This window comes from Rattus norvegicus, chromosome 3 (assembly GCF_036323735.1).
Source record: "Rattus norvegicus strain BN/NHsdMcwi chromosome 3, GRCr8, whole genome shotgun sequence".
NCBI classification, from domain to species: Eukaryota; Metazoa; Chordata; class Mammalia; order Rodentia; family Muridae; genus Rattus; species Rattus norvegicus.
The window spans coordinates 42985234-42998519 of record NC_086021.1 but is presented as its reverse complement, the minus strand read 5'-3'; the positions used below and the strand labels follow the sequence as shown (position 1 = coordinate 42998519).

Here is a 13286-nt window from a genome sequence, read left to right as displayed (position 1 = left end):
AAAAACAAATACAGCTTCTTTTTGCAAGGGTCTCCTGCTGGATGGAATGGATGCCAGTCTGGTCTGTTGTACTTGGGTCTGAATAGCAACCATATATTCTTTTTCTCTACTTATTAATTGAGATTGAAGATTTATCTGCCCTGTCCCTTTTAGAATTCACATTAATATTTTTTTTAAATTTCATGACAGAGTCAGATTATAAATTGTTAATCTAGAAAAGAAAATATGATTTTCCTTTTGCTTCAAAAATTAAGTGCATGGGGCTTTGATCTTAAATTTTTGTTTGGCAAATACAACCTAAAACAAAAGTTTTCTGAGTTTGACTAGTTTTAAACTGTGCCTTCTAAAAAGACTTTGTTTGAAATTCACTAATAAATCATATATGTTATCTTGGAGAAAAGGAATTTCTATAGCATGTTTGCTACATTTAACTTAATTTTGAATGATTTTATGAAATAAATTTAAAAGGATACTAACTTCATTATGTTCTACTTGTGCTAGGCAGCTTTATTTATACAATGTTTCTCTCCTTTCTACCAGAGCAGACCAAGCAACCAGCACACTGTGGATACTTTAGATGCTGCTGACTGTCCAGGGCTTTGAATGAAGTATTCTGTAGTGAGAAAAGAGAGCACACAGGACTCGTGACTTTATGTACTTTAACAATACAGCTTTTATGGCACTGGAGGTGGTTAAAATGCTGGAGTAGCTCTTAAACATGGCATCTCGTATCTCCGTGTTGCCCTTTTCTCTTTCTTTCCTTTTTTTCCCCCCTCTTCAAATCTCAGAGCTGCCAGGAGTGCGTGGAGCCTGTAACTTCCTGTTCTCTGAATTCTGCATCTTTCTGCAGCTCTGAGCTTTGTGCTCCCCAGCCTGCGACTCTGTGCTAACAAATCACTATTGTCCAGTGGGGCGAATGTGGCTGGAACTAAAGAATTGCTGTCTGGTTTCTATTCAAATCCAGGTAGTGAGATATATGAATGGACTTTTCGAATCGTCATGTGAATAACGTCTGCTCGGCATGAAGGCTCAGAGCCACGCTAGGGAAGATTAACTCCTAGGCTGCCCACTAACATTCTGTGATAGGAGCTAAGAATCATCTGACACATGCTTAATTCTCTATTTTGTAAGTAGGGTTAGGTGTTAAATTATTTGACTTTTTTTTTTTTTAAGTGTTCCTGAACTTTGGGAAACATGCCAGATTGTTGTTGTTGTTGTTTTTTTTTCACTTAGAATAACGTTATATTGTCTGAAAAGTTTTCTTCTTAGCATTTTTTTTTATATTATAAAGTTACTTGATTGCATACAAATAAAAGTCAGAGATAGCTGCTTTTCTCAAGGAACTAGTCCTGTAAAGTGCTTTCCGACCCACAAAGGGAATCATCCCCCGCCTTTTTTAAAAGCAGTCTTTTATTACTTTGAATATTTCCCCACAGCCCACATCTATACAAAGAAAATCCAGCTCCACAAAAAATGTACAAACCAAAGAAAACAAGTCGCCTTTAAATTAGGAGCCCACCGAAGTTATACCAGAATCAGTCAATCTTTTGATTAAAGGTTTAAAACGGTACTATAACATGATTTTCTTTTATCTGAAAACAGTTAAGTATTTTCTATATACCTGAAAAAAACCTTGATAGGATTGAAGAACCACGCATTTATATTTCTCCTATATCACAGGTACTATGAAATGGAGAGCCTTTTATGTTTCTTTTTGTCTTAACTCAGACAGCTTTGTAAGCAGTAGTGTGTAGATTACAAGAGTTAGACAAAAGCAGGCGAGACTGAGAAGAGTGGAGGGGGGTTGCTTGGGGCACTTCCTGTCACTCAACACATTCCAGATCACTAAAAAATTTCCACACACACTGCATTCCCTCTTGCCCACTCGAGTTCCCAGTATTTTCTGATTCTATGTGCTGCTGGTGTCTCTTGTACTCCTTTCTATCAGTGGCTCTGCTAAGACTGCTTCAGGGGACACACATTCCTTTAGATTATACAAAGCATAGCTTGGAAAATGGCTGGCAGTTTCAGAATCTAGTCACGATTGCACGCATGAGCACCTCACACATCCATGCCCCCTTTCCCCCCTCCCACCTCCGCAGCTGGCTGACCTGTCTCACCCACTGCTGGCCTATCGAACGGCCAGGACTGTCTGGTTTTGGCTCATGCCTTTGTCCATGTCTGGCTTAGTTCCTCTCTGTCTATGCTTGCCTCTACCCCCAACGCCCCAGGCGGCACAAGTGTTTGGCCATACAAAACTACTGATAGAAAAGGTGGCAAAAACTTCAAACTTTGCTAAATTCTCTAACAGTTTATTCTTTTGTTAATTTCTGTCTTATTTAAATATTGTTTTAAGAAAAACAAATACAAAATTAATTATCTAAAGGCAAAGAATGCAAAGCAACCTTTGTGTTCCTTATAATAACTGACTTAATAACTCTGCAGCTGCGTTATGGGGAGAGTATAAAGCTTCTGTTCCGAGAACAAAGGAGCACGTGCAGAAATGAGACGAAAAAAAATCAGTGACAGTATTTCACTACACAGATTACTTAAAAGGTTTTAGTCAAAGCCTCTCAACAGATGCAATTTTAAAATGCTTTTTAGCTGGAAAAAAAAATGAAAGTGCTTACCCGGTAAAAGAACCGAAGTAGTCCTGAACTGTTACGTAAGACTTTCTATAGTTGGATCTTTGTCAAAAAGGGATGGGGGTGATAGGAGAAAACAGCAACAACAATCAAAAAAGTTGGAGCTGCTGTGGCTAGAGGACAACTTCTGTGCTTCCAGATAGGATTCTTGCTGTAGAAATGGAACTTCAGTCAGCACAGCATCCTGTCCCAGTAGAAAAATGAGTTTGTCAGTTAAAAAAAAAAAAAAATACTGGAGCCCAGGCTAGACAAGGTATTGAACCGCACCAGATTTCCTTGCAGCCCTGTCTGCTTAGCTCGCATTGAACTATATATGACCCAGATGATGGACAGAAGCACATTCAGTCATGTGCACACTGGAAGAAAGCGGATTTGCTGGTCCCCGGCAGGGCAGGGGTTTGTCTTCTGATTGGGCTGTGCCCTGATCGGTGAAATGTGAAGCCCTCACCATTCAGAGGCCATAATTCAGGACTGGCAGTTTGAGTGTCTGGCTGCTTCTAGTCACTGAGAGAGACTTTGTAGGTGTTGCTTTTGTTTGATGGCATGACCCACGGAGTAGTTGCTTACACCTATATACATGTCAGGGGAACTAGTCTTCTAAAACACAATAATGCAGCTGACTGCCACAGTCCTAGGCCAGCCTATTGTTGATGAATTGTGCTGTAACTAAACTAATTGTTTGATTTGGGAATTTATCGTGATCCTAACCAAGTTCTTCTCCAGACCATGGTCCTGCTTTTGCAGTTTGATAAGATAATTATAAAAACGGTGTTAGAAGCTGAAATGCTGTGTGCCTGTAGTTAAGTGTAGCGTTTGGGAGGCAGAAGTAGGGAGAATTGAGAGTTCCAGGCCAAATTCGGCTACATAGTAACATAGTATCTAGGAAGGAAGGAGGGAGGGAGGAAAGTTTTATAGATCTAAACTACACTTAATGAAAAGTGGATGAACAGCAGAAAAGTGAATTTTTAGATTTTAAAGTGTTTGAGCACATGAGGCAGTATCTTTAATCTCTTATTATTCCCTTTTGAGGAACGCCCTTTAGTTTTGTGGGGACTTTGGAGATGGGTAGTATGAAAGCATAGACTGCACCGAGCTGTGGCCTAGCCTTTAAACTTGCAACAGGACCTTAGCTGGCAGACTTTAGACTGTCTGAACTAGGGTCCTTAGGTCCATCAACTGTTTTTCTGGCCCCTGGAAAGCAGGTTGACATAAAGGACTGTCAGTTGTGACATTGTTGTTTAGTAAAAGGCAGTTGCTTTATTTGTTTAATCAAATTGACTTTTTTAATTGAAGTAATAAAGTTGTATTATGAGGGCCTGGAAAGATAAATGGCCCAAAGGTTAAGAATACTGGTTACTCTTCTGGAGGACCCACCTTCAATTCCCAGCATCCAAGTGGTAGCTTACAACAACTTGTAACTCTGGTTCCAAGGATCTAATGCCCTCTTCTGGCCTTCTTGGGCACCTGACACACAAGTGGTTCATATACTATATACAGGCTAAACATCCATAGACATTGTTTTAAAAATTGCGTTATAAGACCTTAGTTTTGAGATAAGAAATCTATTCTACATAGACCTGTTTTTATTTTCCTCGGTAATTCTAATCTCCAAGAATTTAATACAATCTAATCAATATTAGTATTAAGTCAGTATTAGGTGTATAAATACCTTTTCCATTCTGTCCATTTAATAATTGTGATGTGTAGGTGTAGGTGTGGGTATGTATGTGTATGCACATGCGTGTGCGTGCGCGCACGCACACACACACACACACACACACACACACACACACACACAATATGCAGTTCTTGTTTGCTACTTTTAGACTCTCTTAATGACACCTTTACCTGGGGTCCTTTCTAAGCGCTGAGCCTTGCCTGGGCTTTCACTCCAGAGCTAGCTCCTGTGCATCTTAGCAGAGTGGGAATTCTAAGAACAGCGCTGATGTCAGGGGTATCTTCATCTCATAACCATTTTCACATGAGAGGAGAGTTGTCCAAAACACAGCTTCTACCATTTGCACACATCACCATTGTCTGAGCAGTTTGGTAGACTGTTTGTCCATTAATTCATAAAATATACTTTAGATTTTAATTAGACCCTACCATTATGTGTCAACAGAAAGGACATGCCTATGACAAATAATGTGGGTTGCCTTCCATGTATCTAATGTTGTTAAAGGCAAACTACTTTGGAGGGAAGATAAAATTGATTTATGAAGAGTTTCCCCAGTATTAAATAAGATTGTGCTTAGCTATTTTGAGTCTGTTAACATATAGTATTCATTATTTTTTTCCAAATTTTGGAAAACAGATGCAGAAAATAGCATACAACTTACAGTCCAGTGGGTCACTAGCATCTGTTACATTCTTTTGAAAAGAATTTTAAATTGCTTTTTAAATTATGCATGTCTGTATATGCATGCAGCTACACGAACATCAGTGCAGGTGTACCCAGAGGCCAGAGGAATTACAGGTGGTTTTGAGCCTCTTGATGTGAGCACTAGGAGTCAAACTCAGGCCCTCTGTAAAAGCATTAAGTAGTACTGAGCCGTCTCTCCAGCCCCAGGAACAACTTTTTAAAAAATGTAGATGAAATATCACGTAATATCACCCAGTATCTATCTGTCTATCCTATCTCTCTCTCTCTCTCTCTCTCTCTCTCTCTCTCTCTCTCTCTCTCTATCTATCTATCTTGCTTAAAATGAAAAATGTAAATTGCAGACCATGGAGTTTATTTCACAGCCCACTTTTGAGAACAATACAGTTAAGAAAATGAGGCTTTGAGAACTTTAGTTTGTTGTCCAGTGACAGTGTGACTTGATACAGAAATTAGTTCTGAAGCTTTTATTTGTTCTACCACAGTAGAGGCTCCTCTAGTGACATTAACCTGTAACAACCTGAGATGAACTTTAATAATTACTACATGGAATGTAAATTTCCAGAAACAAAGTATACTAGAAGGAGTAGAGACTCTTTTTCAGCTTTGTGTGTCAGTCCTTTTCAAAGAAGCCTTTGCCACTTGGAATACCTGATAATAATCATGAGTAGAAAACAATTGATAGTACTAACTGTGAGGCAAACCATAGGTTCCCAAGGGTTTACATCTCATTACTTAGTCTTGTCTTGAGCTACTTTTTTTTCCTTTTTTTCTCCATCTTTATTAAATTGGGTATTTCTTATTTACATTTCAATTGTTATTCCCTTTCCTGGTTTCCAGGCTAACATCCCCCTAGCCCCTTCCTCTCCCCTTTTATATGGGTGTTCCCCTCCCCATCCTCCCCCCTACTTTTGACTTCTTAAAAATAATAGCTGTAAGGCCTGTTTTATGACCTCTCTTTTGCAAACTTTTGAAATATGTCTTGGAATTAGTGCTCATATATAGGAAAGGGTATTTCTAGAATTTAGATTCAGTTTGGGTATTTTCAAACTTTGCCCGTTATTGGTTTGTTTTTTGTTTGTTTTCAGGTCTGTCCACATAGCTTTGGCTATCCAGGAATTTACTATGTGTTGTAAGTTAGGCTAGGCTCAAACTCAGAGAGATATGCCTGTCTTTGCCTCCCAGTGCTGGGATCAAAGGCATGCATCACTGTGCCTGATTGATTTGGTTTTATATAAAGGAGAATTGGATCATGAAGTTATAGCAGGTGAATGGGAAGAGAATCGTCTATGATTATTGATTGTGAGTAATGTACTCTGGAACATACCCTTTCCCTGGAATTGAACCCAGGTTCTTAAACAGACAATGACCTATCCTCCATTTGCTGGGCACATTTAAGCTTTAATTTTCATAACTATTTTGTGAGAGGAAAGGGTATTCTCATTTTGCAGAGAAAACAATTTAGAGTTTAGGGAAGTGAGTCATGAGCAGTCACATAGCCAGGTCGTACTGAGGTTCTTCTTACAGAGTCTGAATTGCTGAGACAGTGTGGGTGGTTGTTCCTAGGCTCTGGGAACAAGATGCTATGTCGTATAGGAAACCAGTGGGGTGGAAGAAAATGGAGCAGCTTTTATATTTTAGTGGGTTTCTTCTTTAACCTATTTAGATTCAGATATTTGGGGCTGATTTTTATGCTTCATGAAATAGCTTTTGAATAAAAAAAATGAGGATTTGGGGCTGGAGATGTCTCTCAGTTGATAGTCACTTGCCTGAGCATGCATGAAGCCCTGGGTTCAATACCCAGCCATTCATAAATATTGCACAGTGCAATGTGCCTGTAATCCACAGTCATCTGTGACCTCTATAGCCAAATTAAGGCCAGATTTGTTAACCAGCTCAGATTCTTTGTTCTTTTCTTTTGCCATTACTTGGATATAACTATTTCATTTGGACTTCAACTAAAGTGACTCTCCAGAGTTTCTGGACGTCTTTCTTTCTGGGGGAGGTAGGTATAGTTAAGTGCCGATGTCTGCTAGGGAGAATGATCAAATCATGTGGAAAGAATTGGGTTGGAGGACTCGACCCTAAGCTCTCACACTCTGCCAGCACAATGATTATTTACTCAGAAGAGATTAGCCCAGTGTTAATTATTTGATACCACAACAAAGCTATAAGGATTTGGGGGTAATTTACTTTTAAGAAACTATTTATTTTTAATTTATTTTATGTATATGGAAGTCTGCCTGTATGTATGTGTAGCACATAGGTAACTGGTGTCTGAGGAGGCAGGAAAGGAAAACGGACCCCTGGAAGCAGAGTTACAAATGGTTGTGACCCATGTAGGCTCTGGAAACTGAGGTCCTCTGAAGAACAATAACTGCTTTAACTGCTAAGCCATCTCTGCAGCCCTTTGCTTTTCACTGTGCATGTCTGTGTGGGTGTGCATATGCGAGTGTAGGCACCTGCAAAGGCCAGGGCCATGCCATCTCCCCACAGCTGGAGTCTGCTAGCAGTTGGGAGCTGCTTAACATGGGTGCCTAAGAACCAAACTGCAAGAACAGTATGAACTTCTAACCAGCAGATCATTTCTCCAGCTCTAATCACTCCTTAAGCTAGATGATAAGGCCTGTGTTAGTATTAATATAGATACATGGTCGAACTTATTTTTGCTTCCCCACCTTAATTTCCAGTTAATATAGTTCTGTAGATAATCTAAAAGGTAAAGTTGACAAAGTAGATTGGGCAGTTAAAATCAGCAAGGACTACTCCTTATAGATGTAAAATTGTAAATCTAAATTCTTTATGTTGCCACTGCATCAACATCACTGTGTCCTCTTCTATATATATATACTGAAACTGAAGTGTGAAGAAACCTCTTCGTGATTTATTAGACAGAGCCATTAGTCTCACTTTAATATTCCTCCCTCAAGCTTTAAAAAAAAAACCAAACAACCAAATTAATATCTGTCTTTATTATTGTTCTGTTACTGTGAAGAGACAACATGACCAACTCTTACAAAGAAAGTATTTAATTAGGAGCTTGCTAACAGTTTCAGAGGGTTAGTCCATTATCACATGGCTGGGGCATGGCAGCATGGGGTCAGGCTTAGTGTTGAAGCCCACTCTCAGTGACACACCTCTTCCAACAAGGCCACACCTCCTGATCTTCTGAAAACAGTGTTCCTTCCTGGTAACTAAGCATTCAAGTCTATAAGTCCCTCTTATTCAAATCACCACAATGTATTCAGTAAATAAACCACGCTCAGTAGTTCTTAGGAATGACAGTGGTAATTCTAGACCTTAGGTCAATCATCCTTTTGAATTTTTCATTTCCACGTGAGTAGTGTGTGCATGAAGTCACAGGTGTTTTTAAGTATTTGTGTGGGTGCCTGTTTGTGTATGCTTATGGAGAAAGGTCTGTCTCTGGTTTTACTCATTTTGTAGCCACTTCAACTCTCTGGTCTCACTGGCATGGAGCTCACTGAGTACTCCAGGCAGGCTAGTCACTGAGCCTTGGGCCGGGGGGGGGGGGGGGGGGCGGGGGGATTAAAGTCAGGCCCTCAGGCTTGTGTGGCAAGCATTTCTTCACCTAAGGTCCCTCCCCAACCCAGGACTTTCTCCTCAAAGTTATTTCTGAAAATTTCAAGTTTGAAAAAGAATGACAGAGAATTGATAGTTTCTTTTGTGTTTAGGTAGAATTCACCTGTAAACTCAGCTAGACCTGGTACTTTCTATTTTAGAAAGTTATTGGGTATTGATCCAGTTCTCTAATAGATACAGATCTATTTAAATTGGCTTTGTTTTGTGAATTTTGGCAGATTGTATCTTTAAGGACATTTAAAATGAACTAGTTATTACTAGATCATCAAATGTCTGAGCATACATTTGTTTACTATACTTTATTTTCTTTTGAATTATTTTTAGTTGAGGCTGACTAGATGGGATAAGGACAGTTGCTGCCAAGTATGATAATGGAGTTTGATCCCAGGACCCAAGTAATGAAAAAAGAGAGCGAACTCTAGCAAGTTATGCTCTTAACCACAGTACCCTGCCCCATTTGCCACAACTTCTGTACCAAAAAATAAGTCTGAAAATTTAAATAACATTATTTGGCATACCAGGTAAAGGGATTTAGCTTGTTTCCATACATATGTGTTGATACTTTGATTTGCCTCACCCTGCTACCTGCCTTATTGTCCTTTTAGTGTTCATTGGTAATATAGTGACAGTTCCTTTTATTTTTGTCTCTCAGCTTAATTGCTGTATAACCTAATTTTGTCATTTCCTGAAACGTGCTTTCCTTCTTTATTGATTTTTTTTCCTTTATAGTCTTAGTTGACTTTGTTAAAGGTTTACTGATTTTATTGAACTTGTCAAAGAATCAGCTTTTGTTTTATTGGCTTTTTTTTTTTAAAAGATTTATTTATTTATTATATATAAGTACACTGTAGCTGCCTTCAGATACACCAGAAGAGGGCATCGGATCTCTTTACAGATGGTTGTAAGCCACCATGTGGTTGCTGGGAATTGAACTCAGGACCTCTGGAAGAGTAATCGGGTGCTCTTAACCGCTGAGCCATCTCTCCAGCCCGTTTTATTGGCTTTTTAAAATTATTACCTGCCTTTTAAAATTTTCATTTATTTTTGCCCTAATTTTTACTTTAAAAAAAAAAAAAAAAAAGCTCCTGCTGGCAAGTCTGTGTCCCCCATGTGTGCCCAGTGTCTGTGGAGGCCAAGAGAGAGTGTTGGGTACCATGGAACTGGTGTTTGAGATGGTTGTAAGCCATCTGGTGAATGCTGGGTATTGAACCTGGATTCCTGGAAAGAACAGTCAGTTCTTTTAACCAACTGAGCTACCCCTCAACTCCCATATTGTTGTTATTCTACTCTCCTACTGTATTACTTCTTCTCTCTCTTCCTATCTCTCCCCCCACCCCCAACCCCTCTTCCCCGCCCGTCCCTCCCATGCGCATATGCTGAAGGTGTCCATGTAGAGGCCAGAATTCAGCCTCCTCTCTTTCTCCACTTTCTTTTTTAAGATAGGGTCTCTCTCCCTGGGACTTGGGACTTGCAAATCAGGTTTGGCTGAACCCCAGGGGTCTGCCTGTTTCTGCCTCCCCAGAGTGGGATTACAATTGTGTAACACCATTACAGACTGAGCTATTTCTTTAGTCCTTTTTCTGGTTTTCTCAAGTGGAAGCTTATGTGATCTCCTTCCCATTTCTTCCCTCTTCCTCCTCTGCCTCCCCTTCTTCTCCCCTTGCTGCTGCTTCTGCTTCTTTTTTTAAACTGCATTCAGTCTAAGCACTGCTTTTATTGCGCCCCACAAACTTTGCTCAGAGGTGGTTTTCATTTCCACGTAAGTTATTTTTCCCTTCTTTGTTACTTGGTGGGATCTCATCATGTTGCCTGATTTGGTCTTGAACTCTTAGTCTCACATGGTCTTCCTGCCTCAGCTTTCAGGGTGTGAGGACTCCAGGAATAGGATACATGTTGACTTTCTCTGGACAACCTCCTTGATCCATAGTTTACATTTTATTATCTTAGTGTTTTAAGTATTTCAATTTTTTTTAACGTTATCTTTTGCTGGTTTCTAGCTTAATTCTAATTGTGGTCAAACAGCAGATATTATGTGATCCATCATTTCAAACTTGTTTACATAATAAGTCTTATGGTTCAGAATGCCCTGTGTGAGCTTATGTAATTTGTGTGTAGGGTGACATTATTTCTGGATGACTAATAGTGCTATTGAATATGGTATGCTCTTGCGAATTTCTGCCAGCTCGGTGTATCCATTTTGATACAGAGATTTGATTTTCCAATTGTAATAGTGGCAGCCCCTTGGCTCAGGGGTTTATGTGAAAGGGGGGGCAGAAATATTCTAAGAGCCAGAGATGGTGAATGATTTTCAGGAAACAGCATTTTCCAGACACAGCAAGGCCGATGCTTATACAAATCCACAGAGACTGCAGTGGCACACACAAACTCAAGCCAGACAAAATCCCAGCACAGATGTAGGAGAGTGGGCATACATGCTCCATCTGTAGAAAAAAAGCTTTTTATAAATCACAGCCAAAAGGTGAGGGAAAACCTGTTTCCTTCAATGGAGTGACAGGAAACAGTATGATAAAAATATACCATATGAAATTCCCAAACAATACGTTTAAAAACCAAAAATAATAGAAAAGTGCTTCATGTATTTTGACACTGTTGTTAGGTACATACACATTAGGGACTGACGTCTTTCTAGAGAATTGCCTTATCTTAGACATTACCTGTCAACCTTGCTCTGGAGTCTTCTGTGTCTTAAGTAATAGCTGCTTCTACCCTGTTCTAAGCAGTGCTAACACAGCATGTAGGGTTTCCTTAATTCCTTCACCATTCACTTTTAGGATTTACCGTACAGAAAATGGAGGTGGGTTTTATTTCTTGCCACTCGAGCAAAGTGTGAATTACAACAGGTGATTACATTGACATTCAAAGTGATTTTTTTTTTAAAAAATAGAATTGAACTAACTTTTTACTCTTTAGTGTTATCTTTGTTTTTTTCTTCCATATTTTTTTTTGCCTTTTGTAATTTGAGCATTTTGTTTGCATTTGATTCCTTTCTTGTTATATCACTTTTAGAATCTTCTTTCAGTAGTTGCCCTAATAAGACCCATATACATTTATAGCTATTCTAAAACTGTCTTCAAATAACATTCTATTTCCAAGTAGTGTATGTAATTTCTTTTTCTTTCTTTTTTTTTTTTTTTTTTTTTTTTTTTTGAGATAAGGTTTCTCTGTGTAGCCTCACTATCCTGGAACTCACTCTGGCTGGCCTTGAACTCAGAGCTCTGCCTGCTTTTGCCAGGTGCTGAGATTAAAGGCATGTGTCGCCACTGCCCAGCTCATAAGAATGTTTAGTTTTTATCCTGTGCCTCATTACTGTTGTAAACACATGCATCCGCATACACACATATACAGGGAGTTTACATTAAGGTTCATTCTTGGTGTCTCATTGCAGTCCGTGTTTTGCAAATATATAATGACATAGCATGGACCTTTAAATGTAGATATAGTTTTAATTTCTGAATATTGGAATTTGTAGAATTTTGATTCAGGGAGCCAATGGGTCAGAATATTGTTAGAGATTTTAAGAGGTAGGAGAGATAGCTTAAGAGCACGTACTACTCTTCCAGAGGACCTGGATCTACTTCCCAGCACCCACATACCTGGGCAGCTTGTTACTGTCAGTTGCTCCAGTTCCAGGAGAATTCAGCACCTCTTGTGACCTCGGATACCAAGCACAATGCAATGCATACATGTACATGCAAGCAAATCACTCACACACCTAAAATAAAAATCAGCAGCAACAACAACAAAAGGAAATTAAAATATAATCACTGACTGTGGGTTGCCCGTTTGTCTAATCTGATGAGTGCTTGAATAACCTAGGTTCATATTGTACAGTGGGCACAGAGGGCAGCAGGGATGCAGACTTCTTTGCTTAGGTTTTGAGACAAAGACTATAAGCTGTGTCACAAGTAATATGGGAAAGGAGGAAGGTCAGTCAGATCTGGTTTCTCCATCATTATTTACCTAGACTTTGGATGCATATCAATTTGTATATAGTTTTTCCTCTTAACACTAGTGTATCTCAAATGTGGGGCCCATATTTAAAAACTCAGAATGAAGTGTAATATTTAGCAGGATCCATCAGTACACATCTGACTTATATAGGTGTATAGTACAGGGTAGAAGACAAGTATCTATGTTATATGTAAGTTCAGTGTTTATAAAAGTATATATAATTACATGTTTAGTTTTCATCATCTTTGTTTGCAAAATAGTGCCATTTTCTAATTTTAAAGAGCAAACCCCTATTCATTGTTAAATGTGTCATAAGTTTATTCTTCAGGGCTTTACAATTACTATTCATTTTCGAGTTGCTGGATAAAACTCTTAAGACCTCAGGAGACTAAGGAATGGTTTTGGTAGTTGATGTAGGGACCACTTCCAACCTTTTTTGGCTCTAGGCCAGTATTGTTTTGTTTGTTTTGTTTTCTGAGACAAGGTTTCTCTGTAACCCTGGCTGTCCTGTATTTCAGGGATCTGTCTGCCTCTGCCTCCCAAGTGCTGGGATTAAAGACATGTACCACCACATTAGGATTCTTACTAATTTACAAGTATTTCATTTGCATGCTCATCTGGTCCTTCAAGTCTGAACAACCCTGTCTTCTTCAATTCTTTTGATGGGTCTAGTCACATTGTGTTACAAT

At 39.1% G+C, this 13286-nt stretch overlaps 1 protein-coding gene and 1 long non-coding RNA gene across 12 annotated transcripts in view; one reads left to right on the top strand and one right to left on the bottom strand.

Moving 5' to 3' along the window:
- Positions 1-4028, bottom strand: part of LOC120101539 (uncharacterized) — a 50370-nt gene extending 46342 nt beyond the window's left edge. For all 5 annotated transcript variants that reach the window (XR_010064776.1, XR_010064777.1, XR_010064778.1 and 2 more), the window contains exon 1: positions 2631-4028. This is a non-coding gene — a long non-coding RNA (uncharacterized LOC120101539). The remainder of the gene's footprint in view (positions 1-2630) is intronic.
- Positions 1-13286, top strand: part of Nr6a1 (nuclear receptor subfamily 6, group A, member 1) — a 189791-nt gene that overhangs the window by 96103 nt on the left and 80402 nt on the right. The window lies entirely within an intron of this gene.